This window comes from Pituophis catenifer, unplaced genomic scaffold, assembly GCF_029215685.1.
Source record: "Pituophis catenifer annectens isolate HBS135680 unplaced genomic scaffold, rPitCat1.0.hap2 SCAF_2, whole genome shotgun sequence".
Taxonomy (NCBI): Eukaryota; Metazoa; Chordata; class Lepidosauria; order Squamata; family Colubridae; genus Pituophis; species Pituophis catenifer.
The window spans coordinates 27,604,909-27,616,400 of NW_027256882.1; the positions used below are offsets into that span (position 1 = coordinate 27,604,909).

Below are 11,492 nucleotides of genomic sequence, written 5' to 3' on the forward strand. Positions count from 1 at the left end.
TATGACTGAAACTTTTTCCACAATCTGGACATTCATATTGTTTCTCTTGTGTGAGTCCTCTGGTGTCTCACAAGTTTGGAATTCTCACTGAAATGTTTCTCACAATTAGGACATTCAAAAGGTTTCTCCCCTGTGTGAGTCCTCTGGTGTACCACCAAGTTCGACCTTTGACTGAAACTTTTCCCACAATCAGGACATTCAAAGGGTTTCTCTCCTGTGTGAGTCCTTTGATGTTTAACCAAACTGGAATTCCAACTGAAACGTTTGCCACAATCAGAACATTCAAATGGTTTCTCTCCTGTGTGTGTCCTCTGGTGTTCCACCAGGATGGAATTCTGACTGAAACCTTTCCCACAATCAGGACATTCAAAGGGTTTCTCTCCTGTGTGAATCCTCTGGTGTATCACCAGGCTGCAGTACCAACTGAAACTTTTCCCACAATCAGGACATTCAAAGGGCTTTTCTCCTGTGTGAGTCCTCTGATGGTTCATCAGCTCAGAATTCTGACTGAATTTTTTCCCACAATCAGGACATTCAAAGGGTTTCTCTTCTGTGTGAGTCCTTTGATGTTTAACCAAATGGGAATTCAAACTGAAACGTTTGCCACAATCAGAACATTCAAAGGGTTTCTCTCTTGTGTGGGTCCTCTGATGGTTCACCAGCTGGGAATTCTGACTGAAACTTTTCCCACAATCAGGACATTCAAAGGGTTTCTCTCCTGTGTGAGTCCTCTGGTGTTTAACCAAATTGGAATTCCAACTGAAACGTTTGCCACAATCAGAACATTCAAAGGGTTTCTCTCCTGTGTGTGTCCTCTGGTGTTCTAACAGGTGGGAATTCTGATTGAAACATTTCCCACAAACAGGACATTCAAAGGGTTTCTCTTCTGTGTGAGTCCTCTGGTGTATCATCAGGCTGGAGTTCCAACTGAAACTTTTCCCACAATCAGGACATTCAAAGGGTTTTTCACCTGTGTGAGTCCTCTGGTGTTTAAACAGGCTGGAATTCCGACTGAAACGTTTCCCACAATCAGAACATTCAAAGGGTTTCTCTCCTGTGTGAGTCCTCTGGTGTTTAACCAAATTGGAATTCCAACTGAAACGTTTGCTACAATCAGAACATTCAAAGGGTTTCTCTCCTGTGTGAGTTCTTTGGTGTTCCAACAGATGGGAATTCTGATTGAAACATTTCGCACAAACAGGACATTGAAAGGGTTTCTCTTCTGTGTGAGTCCTTTGGTGTATCACCAGGCTGGAGTTCCAACTGAAACTTTTCCCACAATCAGGACATTGAAAGGGTTTCTCTCCTGTGTGAGTCCTCTGGTGTTTAACCAAATAGGAATTCAGACTGAAACGTTTGCCACAATCAGGACATTCAAAGGGTTTCTCTCCTGTGTGAGTCCTCTGGTGTTTAACCAAATTGGAATTCAAACTGAAACTTTTCCCACAATCAGGACATTCAAAAGGTTTCTCCCCTGTGTGTGTCCTCTGATGAATCACCAGGCTTGAATTCTGACTGAAACCTTTCCCACAATCTGGACATTCAAAGGGTTTCTCCCCTGTGTGAGTCCTGTAGTGCTTAACCAAATGGGAATTCCAACTGAAACGTTTGCCACAATCAGAACATTCAAATGGTTTCTCTCCTGTGTGTGTCCTCTGGTGTTCCACCAGGATGGAATTCTGACTGAAACCTTTCCCACAATCAGGACATTCAAAGGGTTTCTCTCCTGTGTGAATCCTCTGGTGTATCACCAGGCTGCAGTACCAACTGAAACTTTTCCCACAATCAGGACATTCAAAGGGCTTTTCTCCTGTGTGAGTCCTCTGATGGTTCATCAGCTCAGAATTCTGACTGAATTTTTTCCCACAATCAGGACATTCAAAGGGTTTCTCTTCTGTGTGAGTCCTTTGATGTTTAACCAAATGGGAATTCAAACTGAAACGTTTGCCACAATCAGAACATTCAAAGGGTTTCTCTCTTGTGTGGGTCCTCTGATGGTTCACCAGCTGGGAATTCTGACTGAAACTTTTCCCACAATCAGGACATTCAAAGGGTTTCTCTCCTGTGTGAGTCCTCTGGTGTTTAACCAAATTGGAATTCCAACTGAAACGTTTGCCACAATCAGAACATTCAAAGGGTTTCTCTCCTGTGTGTGTCCTCTGGTGTTCTAACAGGTGGGAATTCTGATTGAAACATTTCCCACAAACAGGACATTCAAAGGGTTTCTCTTCTGTGTGAGTCCTCTGGTGTATCATCAGGCTGGAGTTCCAACTGAAACTTTTCCCACAATCAGGACATTCAAAGGGTTTTTCACCTGTGTGAGTCCTCTGGTGTTTAAACAGGCTGGAATTCCGACTGAAACGTTTCCCACAATCAGAACATTCAAAGGGTTTCTCTCCTGTGTGAGTCCTCTGGTGTTTAACCAAATTGGAATTCCAACTGAAACGTTTGCTACAATCAGAACATTCAAAGGGTTTCTCTCCTGTGTGAGTTCTTTGGTGTTCCAACAGATGGGAATTCTGATTGAAACATTTCGCACAAACAGGACATTGAAAGGGTTTCTCTTCTGTGTGAGTCCTTTGGTGTATCACCAGGCTGGAGTTCCAACTGAAACTTTTCCCACAATCAGGACATTGAAAGGGTTTCTCTCCTGTGTGAGTCCTCTGGTGTTTAACCAAATAGGAATTCAGACTGAAACGTTTGCCACAATCAGGACATTCAAAGGGTTTCTCTCCTGTGTGAGTCCTCTGGTGTTTAACCAAATTGGAATTCAAACTGAAACTTTTCCCACAATCAGGACATTCAAAAGGTTTCTCCCCTGTGTGTGTCCTCTGATGAATCACCAGGCTTGAATTCTGACTGAAACCTTTCCCACAATCTGGACATTCAAAGGGTTTCTCCCCTGTGTGAGTCCTGTAGTGCTTAACCAAATGGGAATTCAAACTGAAACGTTTGCCACAATCAGTACATTCAAAGGGTTTCTCCCCTGAGTGAGTCCTCTGGTGTTTAAGTAAATTGGAATTCCGACTGAAACGTTGGCCACAATCAGGACATTCAAAGGGTTTCTCTGCTGTGTGAGTCCTCTGGTGTTTAAGCAAATTGGAATTCCGACTGAAACGTTTGCCACAATCAGGACATTCAAAAGGTTTCTCTCCTGTGTGAGTCCTCTGGTGTATCACCAGGTGGGAATTTGCAATGAAACCTTTCCCACAATCAGGACAGTTATATGATTTCTTTCCTGTATGCATCCTCTGGTGTACACCAGCTTGGAATTCTGACTAAAAGTTTTCCCACAATTAGCACATTCAAAGTGTTTTCCCCTCCTGTGAGTCCTCTGATGTATCACCAAGTTGCCATGCTTGCAAAAGCGTTTACTGCATTGGGAGCAGCTATAGGGCTTCTCTCCTGTGTGGGTCCTTTCATGAACCACAAGGGAACTGGTCTAACTAAATCTTTTTCCACATTTGGAGAATTTGTATGGCTTTCCTCCAGCATGGATCCTGTTATTCATAATCTGTGATTTGCTATGCGTGCTTTTCCCACAATAGGCACATCTATGGAGCTTTTCCACCACTGATGTTCTTGAAGAAGTCAAAAATATGTGATCTTTTGTTGCATGGAGCTTTGATTCAAGCTACTGTTTTCTTCCTCACAGGGCAAGGCTTGCATTACTGTCTACCTTTTGTGGCTATCCAATTATCTTTTTCCTCCTCACTCACCTCTAGATATTTCCCTCTATTTCTGAATGGAAAAAATAATCTCCTTTGACCTTTTCATGTAATCTATTGTTGAGTTTTGCATACTCTACTTTTTCCAGTTTGAAATCTTCTTGATTTTCTCCCCCTTGTCTCTCAGCAGCTGGGGAAAGAGAAGAATTGTGTGCTTTTCTGAAGGCTCAATTTGCTTTCATTTTCAAAGCTGCTGGTTGTTCTCAGTTATCCGGAGTCCTCTTATTGGTATCCTCTTCATCTGTAAGATTTAAATAACAGTGTAAGTTTAAAATCGTTTCTTTATAAAATGGTTGCAGAAGATGTGAAAAAAGTATACATTACAAGTAAAAAGCAAACATGCCACAATGCTGAAATAGCTTCTAATGTTAATTATGATTCATTTGACACATTGAAGATTACTGAGATCCAAGTTCAAATATACATTCAATCATGAAATACACTTGTTGACTTGGGTCAATCACAAATTCTTCATACTGCAATTATTGGGTAGAATCTCTGTAATTCAGATAAATGTTCTACCAAACATGCTATTTCTCTTTCACACTTTAAAGGTTATAACTGAAAGTATGGCAGATGGACATCTCTAAGTTTATATGGCAAGGAGAAAAAAACAAAAATTAAACAAATTATTGCAAGGTGCTAAGGAAAGAGGTTTGAGTTGACCAGATTTGAAATTGTACTTCCATGCCTGTTGTTTTCTGGCAAAAAGAGTGAGTGACTCTTCAAAATAAGAGGTTCCTCTATCCTTTTTTGTATTAAGTTTTTTTCCCCCAATAGGAACATACATATTTTGTGGACAGTACATTGATTGGGCCAGGTCTTTTTTATACAACATTAACAATAATAATACAAATAATATATCGAATTCTAATCTTCCAACTTCAAACAATACTAGTCTCATTTCAAATTCCTTTTACATTTCCTCTTTAATTCATTTAAGCATAAATAACATTTCTTCACATCCTGTGTTTATTATCCCTTAGTAAATGTTGTCATTCAATATTATTGAATATTATATTATTCCACCATAACATCAATATTCCAAATGTATAGGATTACTAATAACACCAATTATTAACAGTATTCAATCCATCACAGGAGTATATCTCAAAGTCCCCACCCTTTCTAATCCTTAATATTTTAAATTCACAATATCTTTTAGTACACTGTTCATATTAGTACTTCAGTTAAAATGTCTAATCTTAAATTACCATCTACTAACTTAAACATATTGGGGTTGTGCTGTTTTCCCATTTTATTAATATATTTTCTCATTATCCATCATCTCTTACTTTCTGAAATTCCATCGTTTATTGATTTTTTGGTCAGTCTTTTATCTCTCCCTCTTGGAATCTTGTATCTCTTTTTAATTTTTTTGTGTCTACTAAACTTTCCCTTCTGGGTGCCTTTTGCCTCTTTCTGCTGCATTTTTTGAACACCCATTCACAAAACTCCCTTTTGTTTTTTTAAAGGGGTTTTTCTCACTTTTCTCTATACCATTATAAATTGTGATGTTATGTATTTGTCTTATTTATTAGTCTCTTCTTCTCTTTGTTCCTAACTTCTTGCTTCTCATTTTTATTCTCCCCTTCCCCTGCTTTTTCTAGTTTCTCATCTATTTTTTGAATATCATGTTCCTCTTTTCCCACCAATTGTTGAATAGCTTCTACATTTTCTGTATCTTTAAACAATCCCTTTGTCTCTTTGTTATTTCTTAAGGATTCACAAAGACTTTTTAACATGCACAATATTTCTTCATACATTTCTAGATTCATTTTATAGTGATTTAATACAGCTTATAAAAAGTATTCTATTATTCCAATACCTCAATATTGAAGAAGCTTCTATTTAATCGTTACATCAATCCCATAGTTATACCTCCAAACCCCTACATTTTATTTCATAATACTGTGTTTCCCTGAAAATAAGACCCTGTCTTATATTTTTTTGAACCCTGAAATAAGCGCTTGGCCTTATTGCCATGCGCTCAAAAGCCCGATTGGGCTTATTATCAGGGGATGTCTTATTTTGGGGGAAATGGTGTAATTTACAATCATATAGTTCCCCAATTATGTATCTCCCAATTGTCCAAATGTTAAAGTCTTATTTCCTTTTTCTCTCTTTTCTTCTGGCCTTTTCTTCTTTTGCCTCTTAGAATATTCTATTAAATAACATTAATAGTCCAAGTCCAAATTAATTCAAGTTAATCCACCAAATTCTTCCAGTCTTTTCAATCCATAATCCAATTGTCAATTTTAATAAAATTTAGTTATTTGCAAATTAGTTCCTTTTGTAACTCTTCAAAAGGAAAGGAAAAAAACACTATTGAATGTTCTCAAATTTTCCCAGTCTTCTTCTAACAACAGAGTCAAGGTCAGGCCATTTACCAGATGTTGTTACTTCTGTTCTGTGTATTAGACTTTGTGTGTATTAGATTAGCTTTCATTGAATATACTGGGGCTATAGTGTTGTAGTACTTCTCTTTCTCCAGTAGATGGGTCTCATGCCCAGATCCAAGGTAAGCAATCTGTCAAAAACAGTTGATTGTCAGATAAATCCAAGGGGTTTAGAAATTCAAATAAAAAATTTCTCCCTAAAGTCGCTTTCAAATTATTTGGGCTTTTTTCAAAGCTGTCTGTATTCTTAAAGCTTCCCTTGGGCCTTTTTCGCCTTTTTGTTTCCGGGTTTTTTTCCCTCCGTTTGTCAATTTGCCGCTATTTTAAGCTTAGGAGTTTTTTCATATTCTTTTTTTTACTGCAAGCCATTAAAGTAAAAGTTGGTAAATATCTCATCAATTTCAAGCTCTATACCAAATGGTTTTATGATATGGGTATCTAACATTGAAGAAATTCTCAAGAATGTATAAAGGCACCTTGAATGTTGGAAATGTAAACAAGAGATTTTATCATTTATGTTGGACATGTGATAAAGAAATATTGGAGTAGGATTCACATCTTAGTACAGAAGATTCTTAAAGAGAATATAAAGATAAAACCAGAAAGTTTTTTTTTAGTGGATAAAGAACTTGAAAAAAATGAAACTTTTCTCTCTTCCTTTTTTCTTCCCATTTTTCCATTAGTTTTATTTCTTTTTTGCACTTCTGGGGATGGATTATACAATTGTAGGTAGATGTATACAGAGAGAAGTACAAAACACACATCTACAAGTATGTATATATGTGGAAAATCCATGTTTTCTGCCTGAAAGCTGTCCCTAAACCCAAAATGGAGTCAAACCTTCTGTGCTAATTTTACAGATATGGGGGTTTAATTGATAAAATGATGCCTAAAGACTGCAATATTTGAAGCACCAGTTTTGGCATGGAAGTCCTCAGTTCCAAGTAAGGGCAGAAAATACTGTCCACAACCACTCTGATGACATTCATATTGAAGTAGTCCTCACTTACTGACTGCATTTGGGACTGGCATCTGTGTCACTAAGCAGCCTGATCAGGAAGCATGATATCACATGACAGTGCCAACTTACATCTGTTCCTCTGCAGTTGTTAAGCGAATCACTGTGGGTTTTTAAAGGCAAGTTCACCTGACTGTGGCTTGCAAGTTCCTGATGGCATCCCCACCGATTTTGCTTGACAAGAATCTAACTGGGAAGGTCACAAATGGGGATCCTGAGTGTGGGATGCTGAACCAGTTCTGCAAACCGGTGCACATCATAAATGTGCACCAGTTGGCAGAACCCAAATTGTTGCAACTCCTTTTCTTCCACCTTCATAATCACAGGAACTGCTGACTTGTTCAGGTCACTGAACAAGTGCTACAATAAGCACTAATGTGTGGACCAGATGTATATCTGCCTTTACTGTGCCATTGTAACTTTGAAGGCTCAGGGAACAAATGCTAAGTAAGGACTACCTATACAACTGAACACCCCAAAGGTTCTCAAAGGTATTATTAAAAAAGTGCTGACTTAAACACAGTTGAATGTGATTAATACATGGATGGGGTACCAATAGGAAATACCGTGCTTGTTGGCTATACCTGGAAATAAAAAAGCAAAAATCCCAGAAGAGATTTCTGGGGATTTCCGATATTATTGCCAAAAAAACCAGCAGGTCCATAACAGAACAACAGAGTTGGAAGGGATCTTGGAGAGCTTCTAGATCTAGACCAATCCCCTGCTCAGTCAGGGGGAGAGCCCGTACCATTTTTGATAAATGGCTGTCCAATTTCTTCTTAAAGGTTCTTGAGGAACCTGACAACTCTGTTGTGCAAAAAATAGGAGATAATTAGAGGGTCAGCTATACTGGATTTAATACTTACAAATAGGAAGGTTCGTTTGAAGAGAAGAAATGAAAGAGGAAGAAACATGACTGGGGGCTTGAGACGAAAAGATATGAAGAACAGTTGTAGGAATTGGGTAGGTCTAGTCTGGTGAAAAAAAGGATTAGAGGTGACATGTTCCAATATTTGAGGTTCTGCCACAAAGAAGAGAAGATTAACTTCTTCTCCAAAGCACCAGAAGGCAAGGCAAGAAGTAATGGATGGAAACCAATGAAGGAGAGAAGCATCCTAGAAACCAAAGAAATTTCCTGACAGAGACCAGTGGAAGGAAGGGCTTCCCTGCCCAAATTGTGGGTGCTTCTCACTGGAGGCTCTGAAGAAGATACTGGACGGCCATTTGTCTGAAATGGTCCAAGTTCTCTTGCTTGAGCAGAGGGTTGGACTACATGACCGCCAAGGTCCCATCCAACTCCGTTTTTCTATATTCTATTCTATGTTCCGGTTGCTTCTCTGCTTCCACGCAGCGGAGGAAATCAAGCAGCCTTTCCTGCTCCCAGCCTCTCCTCCGACCTGCCCTCCACTCACCCACCAGCTGCTGCTTCGGCTCTTGGAAGAGCAGAGAAGCCACTCGGCGCACCACCTTCCTCCCGTGAGCGATCCGGTAGATCCAGCCCTTCCCTCCCCTCCCTTCTCGCAATGCAGTACTTGATGGTTTTAACTCCTTAAGGCTCAGCCCCAGATGCCTCCGTAGTGACGGCTTCCTAGGCGCCGATGTTGCCCATCTGACCGCCATCTCCCGATAGGAGGCGGTAAAACAGGCTCGTCCCGTCTCTACCTGTGAAGGCGTTTGCAAGACGTTTTCTCCGATTCCACGCCATCAAGTCAGTTTCCACTCCTGGCAGCCGATGCGAGTGAAATAGTGAAACGTGACCCTACTTAACTTGGGCAGATTAGCTACAGGCTGAGCCTCAAACGTTCATAAAGTTATTAAAGAATTACAGAATAAGAGTTGGAAGGGACCAATTCTCCATGCAGGGACCCTATACTGTTCCGGACAAATGGCTCTCCAGTCCCCTCTTAAAAAACACGGGTGATGGAGCACCCACAACTTCTGGAGCCAAGCCATTCCACTGATCAATTGTTCCGACTGACAGGAAGTTTCTCCTTGATCCCTTTCTGATATCTCTCCCTCTGTTCCTTCTCGTCCTACTCTCAGGAGCTTTGAAGAATAGGCTTTCCCCTCCCCCCTTTCTGTGTCAGCCCAGCTCAATTGTGGTTGTATGTCGAGGATTACCTGTAGCATCTTTTTATCTTCATTCTTGCAGAGCCTAAAGAATTGCTCTGAGCAATCTCCTCAATTTCCAGAGGAGGTAGATTTCCACCTCGATTATTCCGAGGCAGACATCTTGGGCAAAACCCTTAGAGGGCGTTACATTGTAAAAAACTGATCTAGAGATTCCTGATCTTTTTTTGGTGTGACTCTCAGTGGAGATCAAAACTGCTCTACATCCTCTTAGAAGAAAAATGCAGGTCCAGTTCCAAGCTGGGAATAAATGGAGGCTGTTTAAGAAAGGAGGTCAGTTTATTGATGAGCAGAACCAGCCTGTGGTTCCAGAGCAGCTGACCCACCTGGTTGAATGAATGGATGAGTCTTTATTGGTTTCTGTGATGCTGCTGGAGTTGTGCAATGTAGTGAGCTCTGTTTTGCTATTCTAATGGTGATGGATTAATCCTATTATGTCCTAAAAGGTCATGTCCTGTTCTTAGATGCAACTGGACTTTCTTTTTTCTTTTCTTTTGAAGATGTTTCCCTTTTCATCCAAGAAGCTTCTCCAGCTCTGACAGGATAGCGGGGAATGGAATCCTTTCAGAGCTAAAGAAGCTTCTTGGATGAGAAGTAAAACATCTTCAAAAGAAAATCAAACAAGAAAGTCCAGTTGCCTCCTGAAAAAAAGCACCTTTGGGACAACCATGACCTGGATGACTGAGAATCTCTACAAACTCCTGTTCTTAGAATTTGGGTGGTGGAGAATGTAAATGTTAATGCCATCCCTGGAGAAGAAGGTCTGTTACTTGTGAATTGGCTGGCCCACTCTTTCTTAATGAACACAAAATATCTGCTGGAGTCTATTAAGAAAGACTGCTTTCTTTGATTAAAAGCATGCTTCTCCATTTGTCCTTTAGGGAAATATAATATTCTGCCTCTTAATATTCCCAAAAATATTTCATTCTTCCGGCGGTGGGGTCTATTCCACAATCCCAAAACTGACTTCCTGTGGCATCCAAGGATTTAGGACATGGCAGCACCATAAGGCCAGACACTCCAAGGGAGCCAGCTTCATTCCTGCTGGCCAGGGCTGCATCCAAGAGCACCCGCAGTGCCAATTCATTCCTGAAGGAGGAAATTTTATATCTGAAAAAATGCCATGTGCTTCTGTAAATCTGCCTGCATTCCATTAGGTCAGAGAGAGAGAACAATATGCAGCAGGGCCTAGAAAACGGGGTCTAAAAAAGAGGGGTTGATTGTCTGTATATGGTAGAAGAAATGTTTCAAAAGAAATATTTGTAAAAAAAACAAAAAGGAAAATTTGAATATTCCACCCAAGCACAAGGCTGACTGAACACCAAGTTAATGTTTTTAGAGCTGTATCCTGCACTGCCATTTTAATGCAGATTTAATAAAGGATGAATGGTGATAGTGGCCATTTCATCTATTGGCTCCGTTTCCATCCACGAGGACCTTGACTTTCATGTCTGTTGGATCCGGTTCAGAACTGGGAGAATCATCAGGGAAGTCAGACAGACCCTCTGTAATTGTATGATTTTCAAAAGCTACAAACCCACTGGCACAACCAATTCTTACATTACACAATGCATTATTAAAAATGAAAGATTTTCCAACCTTCAATTTTTTTCTCGCATCGCCACCACCAAGTGGATATAATAGATATGTCAGAGTTGTCAGCTTTGGAAGCCATATTAGGCTGGAAGCTTCCACGCTGCCACCTTCTCATGTGTGGGAAAGTAGGAGGGGGAATATGGTAGAGGGGTTGTCGGTAGACATAATAGCATTCTTCCTGTTGGTCAAGGTCAGGTCTATCCTGCATCTGGAGAAGAAGTGGTTGGAGTGATGTCTCGAGATGGGATGGATGGTGATTGGAGCATGTGATCGGCTGAGGAGTGAGGGGATGGTTTTGGGGGTTTTGATTTACTGAAGGAAAACCCGGACCTCTCAGGTTTGGGTTTTCCCAGATGTGCCAGTTTACCTATTCTAGTAAATAGAACTTTGAAAAATGCTTGCTTCAGAGTTTTTAGTTGGAGTTGGGGTTTTTCTGGAACGTTGACAAGAGTGCTGCTATCCCCCAGCAGCCATTAAAGGGAAACAAGCAGGCACCTCCAAGAAAATGAGATCACAGCAGGAGTTGCTAATAAAACGTTTAGATCCTGTCATCAAAGCCACGATCCCTTTTCTCCTCAACTCAATATTCCTACAGCTCTTCTCCATCAGGTTCATCTGCAA

The 11,492-nt window shown here is 40.4% G+C and overlaps 1 pseudogene; it reads right to left on the bottom strand.

The window, feature by feature from the left end:
• On the bottom strand, positions 1 to 3,669 carry LOC139311943 (zinc finger protein 850-like; annotated as a pseudogene).
• Positions 3,670 to 11,492: the final 7,823 nt, after the last annotated feature.